The sequence below is a fragment of the Camelus ferus genome, chromosome 1, assembly GCF_009834535.1.
Source record: "Camelus ferus isolate YT-003-E chromosome 1, BCGSAC_Cfer_1.0, whole genome shotgun sequence".
Classification (NCBI taxonomy): Eukaryota; Metazoa; Chordata; class Mammalia; order Artiodactyla; family Camelidae; genus Camelus; species Camelus ferus.
This window is the reverse complement of record NC_045696.1, coordinates 7,845,051-7,852,833: the sequence shown is the minus strand read 5'-3', so window position 1 is coordinate 7,852,833 and position 7,783 is coordinate 7,845,051.

Sequence of the window (7,783 nt, the reverse complement as noted above, 5' to 3'; positions counted from 1 at the left end):
TAGAAATTTTGTTTTGAGTCCTTGTCTGTTGCCTAATTTATCTATTCTTTCTCTGGCATCAATTATTCTTTTTTTAACTTTTTTTTATTGATTTATAATCATTTTACAATGTTGTGTCAAATTCCAGTGTAGAGCACAATTTTTCAGTTATACATGAACATATATATTCATTGTCACTTTTTTTCTCTGTGAGCTACCATAAGATCTTGTATATATTTCCCTGTGCTGTACAGTATAATCTTGTTTATCTATTCTACAATTTTGAAATCCCAGTCTATCTCTTCCCAACCCCCTGCCCCCTTGGCAAGCACAAGTTTATATTCTATGTCTGTGAATCTATTTCTGTTTTGTATTTATGCTTTGTTTGTTTGTTTTTTTAGATGCCACACATGAGCGATCTCATGTGGTATTTTTCTTTCTCTTTCTGGCTTACTTCACTTAGAATAACATTCTCCAGGAGCATCCATGTTGCTGCAAATGGCGTTATGTTGTCGGTTTTTATGGCTGAGTAGTATTCCATTGTATAAATATACCACATCTTCTTTATCCAGTCATCTGTTGATAGACATTTAGGCTGTTTCCATGTCTTGGCTATTGTAAATAATGCTGCTATGAACATTGGGGTGCAGGTGTCATCCTGAAGTAGGGTTCCTTCTGGATATATGCCCAGGAGCAGGATTCCTGGGCCATATGGCATCAATTATTCTATTTCTCATCTTGGTTCTCCTGCTTGGGGCTATTATTCCTTTTAATGTATGGTGCTCCGTGGTTGCCACTCATATTTATAATAAAAAAGACAGGGTCGGTTAATAGCAGTAGCAATTTTCTCTGTGATTGTGTGAGTCTGACCAACTGCCTGGATGAGCTGCGAATCATGAAGCATTTGTTCTCTGTCCTGTCATATCCACCACCTCTCCTGTCCCCCTCTCCCCACATAGACCACTCGCTCCTTCCTTCTACTGGATTCTTCCCCCCAGCAACTGGCCCCTCCAACAATGGCAACAAGTCCACCCCTCCAGTGTAAGCCAGCCTAAAATATCTCTGCAAGGGCTTCGGCAGCATTGGAGCACTTCCCAAGGATAACCCCTTGGTGCCAGGTTATTACATTTCCCAGGTGCCCAATAGATGTTTGTTGCTCATCCAGAGTGAGGATCAGCATTTTGTGGAAAGAGTTTTAGAAGCCATGAAATTAATGCACCCAAGCAGTTCGAAGTAGCTGGGTCAGTCTGCTGGTGTCCGCATGTAATCTGGAGGTGCTACAACCTAACCAACCAGGCTAAGGAGTCCATTTGGGACAGTGGCCCCTGGAGAGCTGTCGTGGCACTGTCAGACTGCTGTAGAGCCACCGACAGCCATCAAAGTGGATCCTGGGTTTTCAGATTTAAGGCAGTGGCTTGGAATTGAATAATACAGTCCTGGACTCATGGCTGAGGCAGAAATCCTATCTTCATTTCTTTCTGCCTTTTGTATATAATGGGATCCCAACAAACTGAGGTCTGGAGATAGACAGAACCAGTCCTAGGAGCCAGAAAGCTATTTCTGGCAGCCAACACATTCCTGGGATCAGCATGAGTGATAGTTGCATACGTTTTCCTCTCTGAGGGGGCTGCAGTGGGGACTGAGTACAGGTTAGTTACTATCAACTAAATTACCATCAACTGTACTGTAGAATCATGTTCAAGCTGAACTATGAGATGCAAGAGAAACAATGCTGCTGAAGAAAGATTTTCCAATGAAAGAGTTTTTAAAAAAAAATCCATTGGTTTCAATGGCAGTGGTTAAACAAGAGTGTTTTGAACTCTGTGTAACCAAGGAATTCAAAGCCAATCTGCATGCCCCGTCCCGGTTGACCAGTTCTCCAGGTGAAGTGGTTAAACACCAGAGACTGGATCAAGAGTAAGAGCAGAACCTGTGCCTTCCTCAGTTCCTTGTTCTGATTAAAACACAAAGGCCTATACTCAACCCCCAACCCCTTCACTGACTAATCCGTGGCATCCATTTGACCACCACGGGTAGGTTTTCTCACTCATGATTTTAAAAAATAGGTTCAGTTTAATTATTCTGGGCTAACTGCATTTGGCTCTCAGTTTCTCCTAGAAATTGAAAGTTGAAGAATCCTTTTGTTTCTCTTAATGAGCTACTGTAATCATCATAATAAACTAATAATTAATTAGTTTCATAGGGCTTCTGTAAGAAAGAACTACAAACTGGGTGGTTTAAAACAACAGAAATGTTTTTCTCGCAGTTCTGGGTGCTGGTGGGATTGGCTCCTTCTTGGAGGCTCAGAGAGAAGGAGAGTCTGCTCCATGCCTCTCTCCTAATTTCCGGTGGTGGCTGGGAACTCTTGGAGTTCCTTGCTTTGTAGCCACATCTTTCCCACCTCTGCCTCTGTCACCACATGGCTGTCTCCACTGTGTTTCTCTGCGTCCATTCTCCTGATAACTTACATCTTAATTACATCTGCAAAGAACCTATTTCTGAATAAGGCCACATTCCCAGGTACCAGGGGTTAGGACTTGAACATATCTCTTGGGGGCACCCAACCCACAAAATCTGTCTACCGAGGCCCACAAACATTGGTCTGGTTACATCCCAGGAGGTGGGAATCTAGGAGGCTATCAGACAAAAAGAAAAAAAAATCCCAGATCCTGATCCCAAGTTCTCAGCCTGTGACTATGCACACTGTGTCCAACAGTGACTTTAAAGGATCCCAGTGGTTGGTTATGTTGAAATCTGCCAAAGACTTCTAACACTGAGACCCAGAAAGCCCCAGGGATCTAAGCTCCCAGTCCTGATCCCCAAAGCAGTCCACCATCTGGGTCACTAGGTTGTGGGGAGGCTGCCCTGATGGTCTCCGTGTCACAGAACCAGCCCGCGCAGCCTTCCTCTGCCACCTGCAGAGCCATCCACAGCGTATCGTACTGCTCCGAGCATCTAACAGAAGGCAGGATGTGGCTTTGCATGGTAGTTTGAAATGATCAAGAAAATACATATTTACCAAAATATGAGCTGCACTAGGATGTCCGGATGCTGAGTGTCAGTGCCCCGCGGATCAGCGTTTAACAGCCGGGGCAACAGGCCATCGGTTTCACAGGGCTGATTTGAATAATGTTTCCCACTGTGCAGGCGATGCAGGGAAAAGTGGCACACGGATTGGTTTATAGGGAAGCACAGAAATTGAGGGGGAAAGGAAAAAATACAACTCCAAGTGGTGGGGGTGGGGGTGGAGACAAAAGGCTAAGAGGAAAAATAAATGTACAAGTGTACCTCTTAAGTCCCACAGATCTGCAGGGATTTGTAACTCAGGAAAACCCCAGAGTGAAACACAAATCAAAAAGTGACCAAGAGCCATAATCCACATTCCTAAATAAGTTGTCTTTTCCGGTAATGAAAAAAGAATACGACCGTAAATACACACTATCTCTCTCCATCATTACAGCTTCTTTCATTTCTTCCTTAAAATATTACAAAGCAAACAAATCCTGCATTCTAATCCATTATAAACCAGTTCCATATCTAATCAACTTGAAGCCAAAGCCATATGGGCTGTGCACACATTAAAAAAAAAAGTAATTCTAAGATAAGCAAAACAGGAAATTGGAGGTTGATGATGATGAAACTGATACCCAAATGGTAATCTGAGCAGTAAAGTCACTAAACCCTTCCTGCACCATAAACCAAGCTTCTTGGGATGCGTTTCGCTTTCCTTCCCTTGAGGCCTGGCAGTAGGTTACACCAGTTAGTGCAAATCATCATCTTTTGCTTTCTTACCCCCATGCCGGCAAAATGTGCTGGGGCTGCGGGATCCGAGTGCACCAGGCGTTCCCATCTGCTCCAGCAAACGCTGTGTGGTCCACCCTTCTGCCGAAGTCCCAGGAAAGGGCAGATGGATCCACCTTGGTTTCCCAGTGTCTGCAAAAGCCAGCCTGCTCGTCTGGACCGGGCTCCTCAACCTCAGCGCTGGTCACACTTTGGCCCCAGTTCCTTGTCGGATGTTTAGCCGCACCCCTGGCCTCTACCCACTAGATGCCAGTAGCAACCCTTTCAGTTGTGAGGATCAAAAAGATCTCCAGGCATTGCCAAAAGTCGCGGGGAATAGGGACAAATCGCCTGCAGCCAAGAACCACCTATTTAAAGGGGCTTTCTCTGGAAAGAGCTCAAATCATGCATTTCAGAAAGTGGGACTTGGTTAGTCTCCACAGGGACAATAAGTTATGAAACTTTGGACTTGAATGTCACCTTCTCCGTAAGACCTCCCCTGGTCGCCCTGTTTACACTACTATTTCCGTTACTTACTTACCATGTTCATTGTTTAATATTCTCTCTCCTCTGCTAGAGTGTATGCTAGTCAGGGCACATAGTGGGCGATTAAAAAATAATTGTTCAATAAATGAATGGATGGATGCCAAATTCCACACGTTGGGACAATGAAGAGATGCATGCTGGGTGGCGACCACAGCCACGGACCTGCGGGGTCTTCCTTTCCAGCTCTGCTTCTCACCCAGACATATCGATGCCCAGTGGGAGAGGAGTGGTCTCCTCCCCACCTCTTTTCAAAAGCCAGGAAGCTTTCCCACAGCCCCTGAGGGATTTCCCCGCTCCATATCTCATTGGCCGAACCTGAGTCCCAAGCTCATCCCCAATTCAGTCCTTTACAAGGGAAATGGACCGACCTTAATCAGCACAAACTAGATTCACTCCTCAGCTGCAGATTGGATACTTTCTCCAAAGAGGGGACACCTGAACAAAAGCACAGATGTAGCCACAAAGGGGAAGAGGAGCAGGTCACCAAGCAACGTCAGGATCACCTCCAGGAACAAAAGCCCAGAAAGCATCCATGTGTAGGTCATGTGGTCAACAGGGCTTTGTCCTGAGGACCTCCTGTCCTCTCTGGGCCCTGGCCGCTGGTGGCTTCCCTTTCATCTTATGTCCATCCTGTGTACCCTTCCACAGGGCCGGTCTCAGCAGTCACTAACCCTGACCCTCAAGTAGCACCAGCTTATGGTATTACCTTTCCCTGGGGACATTAGGACTTTCTTGGGACCCTCAATGTCCTACAAGTCTTTCATATGCAAAGGAATTAACCACTAATGGCCAAACATTGGATTAATGGGTATTAATTTCTTGGGATTAATGTCAAAAGAATTGTCAAGGTGTAACTCAAAGTACCTCCCTGAAGCCCCAGCCTCCTCTACCATTTTATTATATCAGTATGGAATCCCCAATCTCTGCAGCCAAGTTCTCTGATGCCTCTCAGGGCCTCATCACTGCCTGTTCCCACAGCACCCCCAATGCCTTGTCCACAGGAGGTGATTTGTTGAGTGAATGGACTCCTTTTCTGGGTCAAAGCTTTTCTTCCATTCCAGTATTGAAAAGGGGGAGGAAGCTGACACCTTGGGTCCTGGGGGCTATATATTCCCCTTCTCCAGGCAACCCAGACCAGCTGGAGACCCTGCCAGAAGATGTAGACAGTGACAGAGCCTTGGCTGAGGACCAGAGAAGGCCCATCAACCCAGGGCAAGCAGGCCTGCATTGTTCCAGCTGAAAAAGCATCCCCAGTCCTCTGATATGCTGGGGCCAGTGGTGCAGTGGGGGGGCTTCTGGTCGGGACCCAAGCCCACAGTTACAGCTTCCGCACTACCTAGGTGTACTAGTCAGGGTTCTCCAGAGAAACAGAACCAATCAGGTGTGTGTGTGCTCATTATAAGGAATGGCTCACACAGTGATGGAGGCTGAGATGTCCCGTGACCTACGGCTGGCAAACTGGAGACCCAGGAGAGCTGATGTATTTCCAGTCCAACAGCTGGCAGGCTCAAAACCCAAGGCGAGCCTGTGTTTCAGTTTAAATCTGAAGGCCCAGCTCAAGGCAGTCAGACAGGAGAAGTTCCTCCTTATTTGGCAAGGGTAAGCCTTTTGTTCTTTGCTTTAAACTGATTGCATGAGGCCCACCCATGTTAGGGAGGGCAATCTGCTCTACTTGGTCTACCAATTCAAATGTTATCTCATCAGAAAACACCCCCACAGGAACACCCAGAATGTTTGGCCAAATATCTGGGTACCCCATGGCCCAGTAAAGTCACATAAAATTAACCATCACACTGGGTGACCCTGGGCAAGGGAGCCTCACTGAGCCTCAGTTTACTCATCTGTAATCTACAAAGTGGGGATAATGACATCCACTTCAGGGGATACTGGGGATTAAATGAGATCATAGGTGCACAGTGCTTGGCACTTTTCCTGTCCTGCTTTCTCCCAATAAAGCATCCACAGCATCTTCTCTGACAGGACTCTCTGCTACATGGACTCCTTAGACCCAGGCCAGTCACTGCTCTGCAGATGGCCTACGGACTCAATCTTAGCAGCCTCTTCCTGTTTTACCCCAAGGCCTGGGTTCATGGTAACAGACTCAGCCCCTTGGCTGCCTGGCTTGTGAGCACCCTGGACCCATGTGCAGCCGGGCCTGAGGTGGTGCTCCTTCTGCTGCCCTGGGACATCCACAGGTGCCTGCCTGGCCTGAGCCAGGTGCTCCCTGTGCTTCTGCAGTCATCTCAGTCTAAGGGAGAGTCTCATATCCAACCAGGTAAACTCCGTATGCCGTGCATGCGTGTTCTTTCTTAGACTCACGTGACCACCTTGCCCCAGTGTGTGTCTTCTCTGTTAGTTGGGGGAAAGCTAAGCTCTCTGGCTTCAGACCACAGAAGTTTATTTCTCTCTTAAAGAGTTCCAGATGCCTAGGGCAGATCAGATCCACATGGTCACACAGGAACCCAGCTCCCTTCCCCTGTGTTGCTCCCCCGTCTTCCTGGCTTTCTCATTGTCTACAGGCCTGAATTGCCACCAAGTCTGGATTCCAGCCAGTGGGAAGGGGAAAGAGTATGGAGAACATGAGGCTTGCGCAGGGAACCCAGTCCCAGACCCAAGAAAAGCACTGGCACCCACACTCACACTCCAGCAGCACTGCAGCCAGGCCGCACTGCGAGAAAGCCTGGGAGGTACAGGAAGGGGGGATTCCATTTCAAAACTGCCCTCTGAATTAAAGAGACAACGGACATGGGGCTTTGATGGTAAATCAGTTCTACTCACTGATGAACGTTTTCTTGTCCTATAGCTTTAAAAAATTCTCTTAATTTTCTCCTTATAACCCTGAGCTGGCCATCAGTGAACTGAAAAGCATTGTCCTCCTGAGCAGCACACCAGAAATTTTCTGAAATGTCTGTCTAGATTCAAATTCCTGGGAAACTCTAGACACACTCATGTTCCAGTTTAATACAAATAATGAATATTGAATTCAATTTCAATTGTTCAGTCTAATTCAGTGTAACATCATATGTGTATCATGGTGTCCCCCAGATAAACTTTTTTTTAAGTTTAGCCAGAACTGAATAATAAGCAGTTAATTCACTTTGAGAAATGCCTCACTGGTCACCATATCACAGCTGGATTCACCCTGTCCCATCGGTAACACACTTTGATGCTGTAAAGAGCGTCCGTGCTCCTGCGGCACTGCATCCTGGGAAGCAGGGAGTTGTTAGGGGAAGCTCACAGCTGGACTGCTCAGTGTCTGTCCTCAGGGCTCCAGAAAGTTCCAGAGGCCGTACCTAGGCTCTGATCCAGGGTGAAATGGGGAAGAGAGTGGATGAAGACTCCTTCCTGTGGACTCCGGGAATCTGCCTTTTCTGGCTCCCGTGAAGCGCCCACGACATCCCCTTCAGAAGTACCATGTGTCGCTCTGGGACTAGCTGCAACTTTTCCCACTGTGGCTTTGGCATTGCCGAGAATGAGC